We start from the raw sequence: 10000 nt of genomic DNA, 5'->3' as shown, positions 1-10000 counted from the left end.
AGGATCTGGATTCTCAGCTTCTGTATTTTGTAGAAGGAGGAGCATATACTATCCTTATCTGATTTTCATTACAGTCGCTGGTAAGAAGAAGCTATTTTGCCCTCTTCCTTTTCTCAGTCCAATAACACAGGGTTTGTAATGTGTACAAGACAGAGGCATATCCGCGGGATGTAGGGGTGCTGAGGGTGCTGCAGCACACACTAAAAAATTATCATTAAAAATAATACATACTTTTTTTTCTCACAAAAGTAGTGCATTCGGCCATTTCTAGTCCTTTACTAGTCCTTTACTAGTCCTTTATTAGTGGACTGTTATAGAGGTCTGTAGCGTGGGCACTTTTTTTTAGCAACTTAGCTTTGGAAAAAAGTATAATTAAGAGAAGTATCTTGCAGGATTCAGTAATTGTAAGAGTTCCATTGCCCTTTGCTCTGTGATGTCATTCTAATGGAATCCAGAAAGAACAAAACCCTGTCATCAAACATTTACATCAAAAGGTGCCAAGTTATGGCCAAATACCCAAAACATCCACATCAAATTCAATATTTTTCTTGATCAAATAACATGGAAAACAACCACTTTTTGTGCAGTATTAAATTACCATCCTTACAAACCACTTAGGCTGGTCATCTCGGTTTGTACCTGTAGACTTTCCATCACCATGAAGAAAAACAATGACCAATACAGTAATTGAGTACATTGAGACATCAAGTGGTTTGTGATGATGTGATGATGTGGCTCAGTTGGAGGAGCATGGCACTTACAACACTAGGGTTGTGGGTTCGATTCCCACAAGAGACTACTGCAAGTTGCTCTGGATAAAAATGTCGACTAAAACTTAAAAGGAATGAATAGACCATTTCAGTTCACACATAGAAATACAGTGCATTTGAAATGTATTCAGACCTCTGGACTTTTTCCACATTTTGTTACCTCACAGCCGTATTCTAAAATTGATTAAATCATAAAATGAATCAATCTACACACAATACCCCATAATGACAAAGCTAAAACAGGTTTTTATAAATGTTAGCACATTTTTACAAATAAAAACAGAAATACCTTATTTACATAAGTATTCAGAGCCTTTGCTATGAGACTCGAAATTGAGCTCATGCGCATCCTGTTTCCATGGATCATCCTTGAGATGTTTATACAACTCGATTGGAGTCCACCTATGATAAATTCAATTGATTGGACATGATTTGGAAAGACACACACCTGTCTATAAGGTCCCACAGCTGCACGTCAGAGGAAAAACCAAGCCATGAGGTCGAAGGAATTGTAATAACAATACACGGGACGAGACCCGTAATAACAATACACGGGACGAGACCCGTAATAACAATACACGGGACGAGACCCGTAATAACAATATACACGGGACGAGACCCGTAATAACAATACACGGGACGAGACCCGTAATAACAATAATAACAATACACGGGACCAGACCCGTAATAACAATACACGGGACGAGACCCGTAATAACAATACACGGGACGAGACCCGTAATAACAATACACGGGACGAGACCCGTAATAACAATACACGGGACGAGACCCGTAATAATAATACACGGGACGAGACCCGTAATAACAATACACGGGACGAGACCCGTAATAACAATACACGGGACGAGACCCGTAATAACAATACACGGGACGAGACCCGTAATAACAATTGCACACTAACACGGTAACACGCAAGCCGATACAACAGAGCACAGGTTTTCACAAGACCAACGGGCATGGAACAATAATCGACAAGAACAATGGGGAACAGAGGGCACATATATACCCATACTAATCAGGTGGAATGGGAACCAGGTGTGCGCAATGAGACAAGACAGTCATGATCCAGTTCAGTGATGCCTAGAAGGCCGGTGACGTAGGCCTCCGGAGCTGATGAACGGAATGAGCAACAGTGCCAGGGGAATCCATGACACCAACCAAAGCCACTCCTCAGTAAAAGGCACAATGACAGCCCGCTTGGAGTTTTCCAAAAGGCACCTAAAGAACTCTCAGACCATGAGAAACAAGATTCTCTTGTTTGTTGAAACCAAGATTGAAATCTTTGGCCTGAATGCCAAGCGTTACATCTGGAGGAAACATGGCACCATCCTTACGGTGAGGCATGTTGTTGGCAGCATCATGCTGTGGGGATGTTTTTCAGTGGCAGGGACTGGGAGACTAGTCAGGATTGAGGGAAAGATGAACGGAAAAAAGTACAGAGAAATCCTTGATAAAAACCTGTTCCAGAATTCCTCCGACTGGGGCGAAGGTTCACCTTCCAACAGGATAACGACCCCACAGTAAGCACACAGCCAAGACAATGCAGGAGTGGTTTTGGGACAAGTCTCTTAATGTCCTCTGTAGAGAAGAATTGAAAGAAAAAAAACAAATACAGATTGTGCCAAGCTTTTAGCGTCATACCCATAAAGACTTGAGGCTGTAATCGCTGCCGAAGGTACTTCAACAAAGTGATAATATATAGATAATTATCAGTCTCAAGTTACTCATGCTGGTAAACACTCAAACTGTTTTTTTTGTGTGCACTAGGTGCACTGGGTCTTTACTAGTCCTGTATTAGCAGATCAATAGACGTCTGTAGCATTGGTGCGAGCAAATCGCAGCACTCCCACCCCCAAACTACTTCCCGCGTCTATGAACAGAGCCGTTAGCTACAGCCACTCCACACTTAATCACCGATTTGTCCATTAACTGTCTGTGATTAGCTGTTTCCAGTGGGACATTTAATAGTCTCATTAGTGTTAGTGCTGACTGTCATGTAGTCCTCCCGGTTGCCTAGCTAGAGAGCAGCCTGTGTGTGTGTCTGTGTGTGGCTTGATAGAGCAGCCAGAGCCAGTGACATATGATGGCTAATTTAGCTCAGTAACATCCTCTGCCCTGGTCAGAAGCTCTTCAACGCAATCAAATAATTAACAGTAAGAAGTCTGTGTCCCTCTATTCCCTACATAGTGCACTACTTTTGACCGGATCCCTATGGCCTCTTGTCAAAAGTAGTGCACTATGTAGGGATTATGGTGCCATTTGGCAGGCATCCTAAGCATCCATCCTCTTCCCTCCGGCATCTTCTGTTCTTCCTTCCCTCTTCGTCTTTATGTTCTCATGTGCATAGCGCTGTATCTCATCATCAAATTCAAATAGAGCATCTTAAAAGTGTCTGAGAGTCACACTGTGGGCCTAATGATATTGCTCAGCTACATGTGATGGGAGAATCACATACTCAGTTCGGTGTTGATTAGAAACGTTACAAAAGGCCAGGTTAAATTCATCTTTGAGCTGCAGGCAGAATCAGAGTTTGACATTGAAACCATGGATAAATGTACCACCTTAGGTTTGAGTGACAGTTATGGCAGTTGTGAAACTTGGATGGATGGACAACCGGTCCCTAGGGGGTGCTGTGTTTGGGTCCCATCCTATGTGTTGTGATAATTGCATTATTTTGCTCTATAACCTGTTAGTTCATATGCCTTGACACCGTGATATATAGGCCTAAAGGCCGAGACAATAAGAAGACACAGTGGCAGAATAAATTCAACCAGACCTTTGTTTCATCATAAAACCAAAGAGCAACATCTGTCCGGTGATGTCCACAAAATATATTGCATGTAACAAACAGTTACATAACCTACAGCATGGTCAAGGAACTTAATATTTCTGACATTTTCGGACTACTAAACAACTATTGATTTAGAGTTACCTCAAGTTGCAAAGAAAACAGGCGCTGTCTCCACTATTCCAGCACCATTTCAACTTCAACATTTCAACATCATCTAATCACTTACAGTATGCTTAGTCTAACACAGTGACAACTAAAAAATACCAAAAACAATTTAGTCGGATCAACGTTAGTGTCACGGCAGGTTGGAACGACAGGGCCCTCATCGGACCACTACCGATGCAGCCTGCGTGAGGATGTCCGTCGGGAGTTGGCCTGCAGGGATGCCACCATCACCTTTGACCAGCTGGTGGATCTGTCCATTCGGTTGGATAACCTGCTGGTCACCCGCGGACGTCCAGAGAGGGCTCTGTCGGTTCCATCTTCCAGCACCCCCGCTCCGGTGCCTATGAAGCTGGGAGGGGCTGCGCTCACGGAGGCCGGAGTATGGGCCTTCACGTGCACCATCTGTGGCCGCAGAGGGCACACTGCTGGTCGGTCCCGGGTTGGTGCCTTTGGGAGTCGAGGCAGGGCTCTCTGGCGGGCAGGGCTCTCTGGCGTCACCCCAGGTGAATTTGAACCACTCTCATCCAGAGCCCTCTGTTGTCCACCTGTTTGTGCATGTTTTTCCCCCTGAGTTTTCCCCGCATTCCCAGCTTAAGGCACTCGTCGATTCAGGCATGGCTGGGAATTTTAGCGACAGAGCATTCGCCCTTACTTTAGGAATCCCCATTGTTCCTGTGGTTAGACCCTTCCCATTACACGCTCTGGATAGTCGACCATTAGGGTCCGGGTTAATCAGGGAAGCCACCATCTCCTTGGGCATGGTGACGCAGGGGGGTCACGAGGGGAGAATCAGTCTCTTCCTCATTGACTCTCCTGCGTTTCCCATGGTACTAGGCCTTCCCTGGTTGGCTCATCATGACCCCACTATTTCATGGCAACAGAGGGCTCTCACGGGGTGGTCGCGAGAGTGCTCAGGGAGGTGTATAGGGGTTTCCGTTGGTGCTACCACGGTGGAAAGTCCAGACCAGGACACCACCGTGCTCATCGCCCCTGAATATGCCGATTTGGCTTTCGCCTTCTCCAAAAAGAAGGAGACTCAATTACCACCCCATCAACGGGGGATTGTGTGATAAATCTCCTGATAGACGCCGCACTTGTTGCAAGCGGAGATGGCAGCTATGGAGACATATGTCTCTGAATACCTGCGTCGGGTACATTGGGTCCTCCACTTCACCCGCCTCCTCGAGTTTATTTTTTGTGAAGAAGAAGGAGGGAGGTCTGCGCCCGTGTATTGACTATCGAGGTCTAAATCAAATCACGGTGAGGTACAGTTACCCGCTACCTCTCATCGCCACGGCGATTGAGTCAATGCACGGGGCGTGCTCCTTCACTAAACTGGATCTCAGGAGCGCTTACAATCTGGTGCGTATCCGGGAGGGAGACGAGTGGAAGATGGCGTACAATACCACCTCAGGGGATTATGAGTACCTCGTCATGCCGTACGGGTTTATGAATGCTCCATCAGTCTTCCAATCCTTCGTAGACGAGATTTTCAGGGACCTGCATGTGCAGCGTGTAGTGGTGTATATCGATGACATTCTGATATACTCCGCTACGCGCGCCGAGCATGTGTCCCCTGGTGCGCAGGGTGCTTGGACGACTGTTGGAGCATGACCTGTACGTCAAGGCTGAGAAAAGCCTGTTCTTTCAGCTGGCCGTCTCCTTCCTAGGGTATCGCATTTCCAACTCAGGGCTGGAGATGGAGAGTGACCGCATTTCAGCCATGCGTAATTGGCCTACTTCCACCATGGTAGACTCCCACCAGCTCCCGTGCTGGCCCATCCGGATCCCACTTTGCCGTTCATAGTGGAGGTGGACGTGTCCGAGGCTGGGATAGGAGCCGTGCTCTCTCAGCGCTCGGGCACGCCACCGAAGCTCCATACCTGTGCCATCTTCTTGAAGAAGCTCAGCCCGGCGGAGCGGAACTATGATGTGCGGGACCGGGAGCTGTTGGCTGTGGTTAAGGCTTTGAAGGCATGGAGACATTGGCTTAAGGGTGCTAAACACCCTTTTCTCATCTGGACTGACCACCGCAACCTGGAGTACATCTGGGCAGCGAGGAGACTGAATCCTCGTCAGGCAAGGTGGGCCATGTTTTTTACCCGTTTTGTGTTCATCCTGTCCTACAGACCAGGTTCCCAAAATGTGAAGGCAGACGCACTGTCCCGGCTGTATTACACAGAGGAGCGGCCCATGGATCAGACTCCCATACTCCCGGCCTCCTGCCTGGTAGCGCTGGTTGTATGGGAGTTGGACGCGGACGTTGAGCAGGCGTTACGTACAGAGTCCGCTCCCCTCAAGTGTCCCGTTGGGCGTCTGTACATTCCGTCTACTGTCCGTGACCATTTGATCTATTGGGCCCACACGTCACCCTCCTCTGGTCATTCTTGGATCGGTCGGACGGTGCGCTGTCTGAGTGGGAAGTACTGGTGGCCTACCTTGACAAAGGACGTGAGGGTTTATGTTTCCTCCTGCTCAGTGTGCGCCCAGTGTAAGGCTCCTAGACACCTGCCCAAAGGTAAGCTACATACCTTTCCCGTTCCACAACGGCCTTGGTCACACCTGTCGGTGGATTTTCTGACCGATCTTCCTCCCTCACAGGGAAACACCATGATCCTGGTCGTTGTGGATCGTTTCTCTATGTCCTGTCGTCTCCTCCCTCTGTCCCTGTCTCCTTACGGCCCTACAGACTGCGGAGGCCTTGTTTACACACGTCTTCCGGCACTTCGGGGTGCCTGAGGATATAGTGTCTGATCGAGGTCCCCAGTTCACTTCAAGAGTCTGGAGGGATTTCATGGAACGTCTGGGGGTCTCGATCAGCCTTACCTCGGGTTTTCACCCTGAGAATAATGGGCAGGTGGAGTGAGTGAACCAGGATGTGGGCAGGTTTCTGCGGTCTTATTGCCAGGACCGGCCGGGGGAGTGGGTGGCGTTCATGCCCTGGGCAGAGATGGTGCAGAACTCGCTCCGCCACTCCGCCACTCCTCCACAAACCTCTCCCCTTTTCCATGCTTATAGGGGTACCAGCCAGTTCTGGCGCCGTGGCATCAGAGTCAGACCGAGGCTCCTGCGGTGGACAAATGGTTCAGACGTGCGGAGGAGATATAGGAGGCCGCCCATGCTCACTTCCAGCGGGCCGCGCAGCGCCAAACAAACAGTGCGGACCAGGGGACCGAGTCTGGCTCTCGACCCGAAACTTGCCCCTCCACCTGCCCTGCCGGAAGCCGTGTCCGCGGTTTGTGGGGCCATTTAAAGTCCTGAAGAGAGTGAACGAGGTGTGTTACAGGTTACAGCTTCCTCCCGATTACTGAATTAACCCCTAGTTCCATGTGTCTCTCCTCATGCCGGTGGTGGTTGGTCCGCTCCAGGAGTCTGAGGTACGGGAGTCTGGACATTGAGGGGGTCCCGGCGTACTCCGTTCGGTCCATCCTGGATTAGAGGCATTGGGCGAGTGGCCTTCAATACCTTGTGGAGCTGGAGGGGTACGGTCTGGAGGAAAGGTGCTGGGTTCCGGTGGAGGACGTGTTGGACCCTTCAATGCTGCGGGAGTTCCACCGTCTCCGGCCGGATCGCCCTGTGCCTCGCCCTCAAGGTCATCCTCGAGGCCGGTGTCGGCGTGCTGCTGGAGCCGCGCGTCAAGGGAAGGGTAGGTACTGTCACGACTTCCGCCGAAGTAGGCTCCTCTTCTTGTTCGGGCGGCGTTCGGCGGTCGGCTTCACTGGTCTTCTAGCCATCGCCGCTCCACTTGTCATTGTTCCATTTGTTTTGTCTTGTTTCCCCGCACACCTGGTTTACATTCCCTAATCACACTACATATATATTCCCTCTGTTTCCCCCATGTCTTTGTGTGGAATTGTTTTGTTACATGTTTCGTGTTGCGCGCCAGGCTGATTTTTCCCCGGGTACCGTGTTGAACCTGAGTGTGTTTAATTGTTTAACTTTTGCATTATTGTGACTGTTGTCGCGCTTTGCACTTTTGCAATTTGGCTGGAGGTTTTTGACGCAGTTGCGTCCCTCTGTTATTACTTCTGCCAATTAAAGTGTGCGCCTGATCACAACTCTCCTGCACCTGACCTCTTACCAGTAGCGCTCCACCTGACAGTAAGCTAAATACAGTATGATGTGGCTGTCCAAGCTACTGATTTCTCTCTGTGTGTGTGTGTGTGTGTGTGTGTGTGTGTGTGTGTGTGTGTGTGTGTGTGTGTGTGTGTGTGTGTGTGTGTGCGTGCAATCAGAAAACACATGTTGACTCACCCTACTTGTAGAGAAAAGCCAATACCATCCTCCTCTTTCATGTTCATGCCTGAACGGTCTATGACTCTGTCATGCAGTACACACTTTTAGTTTTTGTTGTCCTAGGCCACCTGGCTAAAATGCTTGCTCGCTAGCCTAACTTCCTTTCATGGGCAATGAAGTGCCAGGCTAAGTAGTTAACATTAGCCAGCCAACTACATCTAGCTACATGTTGAACTTCCCGCTCTCCAGGGGCACAATGTATGAATGTATGGTTTGCTCAGAATCTGCATTATAATCATTGGCCAGTACAAAGATTTAAGTAAAACCACAAGTCCAAATCACTATCTCCATCCATGGCTAATTTAGGAAAGGGTGGATTTTAGCTAGCTAGCTAGCAACCGGAGGACAACGACGTAACAAGTTACAATAATTCAAGTTTTCGGTCAATTACATTTGGCTTCTAATGTTATGTGATTGGTTTGAAGCTAAATCCAAACTGGCTTTCCATGACACTTTTTTATGGTGCGCCATGACCATTCACAGCTGAGCTCACTTAGTTTTGCTCAACGCTGATTGGCTATTATTATTTTAAATAATAATAATAAAGGAAGGCCAAATGCTCACTGGCTTCCCTTGCATTCAATGCTATGGGTGGCAACAATGTCATACTCTTTTTGACAGCATAGATGGGCTACACATACAGAGACAGAGGGGCGGGGCTTTGTTCGCTTGGATTCATTCTCTGGTGAAATAGATTCAGCCTCTTACGAATTGAAGGATATTTATGAAACACAGAGAGACGACAGAAACATTATTTTGTATGTTATTTTGTTGCAGCCATATTCAAAAGCCGTTTTTCTGAGCTGATGAATCTGTTCTCATCTTGAAAGGTTTCCATTATGCTGTGTAGACTAATAAGACCTTGTAGTGGGTTGAAAGCAATTGTCAGGTACATCATAAAAAATTAATGAATCATTCAATTTGGATTAATTTGTTTTTTAAACAAACCTTGTAACAGATTTTAGTCAAAGCTTTCAACATGTTTATTTAATGTCTTCTGTAATCTCTTTTTTGTTTCAAATTTCAAAGCAATTGGTTTCATTCAAGACAACAACTAAGCTTTTTTTCTCCACATCCTTCACTTCCCTTTATGTCTCTGGCTCACGTGTGACACAATCTCTTCTTACTCTCTGTGGCCCCCTACAGTAATTGATGGACCCTGATATTAAATTCTCATAGAAATGGAAAAGGGTGCAATAACCTATAGAGGTCACATAGCCTATGCTCACTTGTCTGGAGTGTATTTCACATTTCAGAGACCATGGTCATGTGAGCCCTCTTGCTGTGAAATGGGATATTCGTTATGGTTCTAACCTAAGGGCCCTGCCATAGGATTGCACTATAAAGAGGATAGGGTGGAATTTGGGCCTAATACAGACGAACCAACTACACTCAGCAGCCAGACGTTGATGGGAATTATTCTCTTGTCTCTTGATGACCTTATGTTTGGCAGTTGAGAGGAATCCATTGGTCTGATGCCAAAATACCCAAGTTATCCTCCACACTTGCTGAATAGTTTCTATTCATGTCCCCTACAGTAAGACCCCAGAGTTTCTTATCAGGGCTCGGTGTACCTAGATACCAAGCAGTGCTCTGGCTATGGCAAGCGGATGTACAGATGTAGGATCTTAATTTGAGCCAGTTCATTACAGCAGGAAAATGATCCTGCAGCAACAGGAAATGTGAATTATTATGTAAATTATGATTAAAGGAAATATTTGTAGGGGTTGATACAAATCTGAAATGTGAAAATGAAATGACAAACTTTAGAAACGTTTTTAAACCTCAAATACACTACAAGTTTAAAATGTTCTGCATTGCAGGAAAGTTCTCCTGCAACAGGGTGATCATATTAAGATCCTACATCTGTACCGCGGGTACACTGACAGTTCAGTGGCCAGACACAATGGGTGACATTTCCACAGCACAAAACACAGAGGAAAGATATCGGCCTTTT

At 47.2% G+C, this 10000-nt stretch overlaps 1 protein-coding gene across 13 annotated transcripts in view; it reads left to right on the top strand.

Moving 5' to 3' along the window:
- The window catches only part of LOC135547586 (semaphorin-5B-like), a 294439-nt gene that overhangs the window by 7749 nt on the left and 276690 nt on the right, over window positions 1–10000 (top strand). For 2 of the 13 annotated variants that reach the window (XM_064976719.1, XM_064976718.1), the window contains exon 2: window positions 7116–7393. The exons of the other annotated variants lie outside the window; for them this stretch is intronic. The gene's annotated coding sequence lies outside the window, so the exon portion shown is untranslated. The remainder of the gene's footprint in view (window positions 1–7115; window positions 7394–10000) is intronic. 13 annotated transcript variants of the gene reach the window in all.

This window comes from Oncorhynchus masou, chromosome 10 (genome assembly GCF_036934945.1).
Source record: "Oncorhynchus masou masou isolate Uvic2021 chromosome 10, UVic_Omas_1.1, whole genome shotgun sequence".
Lineage (NCBI taxonomy): Eukaryota > Metazoa > Chordata > Actinopteri > Salmoniformes > Salmonidae > Oncorhynchus > Oncorhynchus masou.
This window is presented reverse-complemented; position numbering and strand designations above follow the sequence as displayed.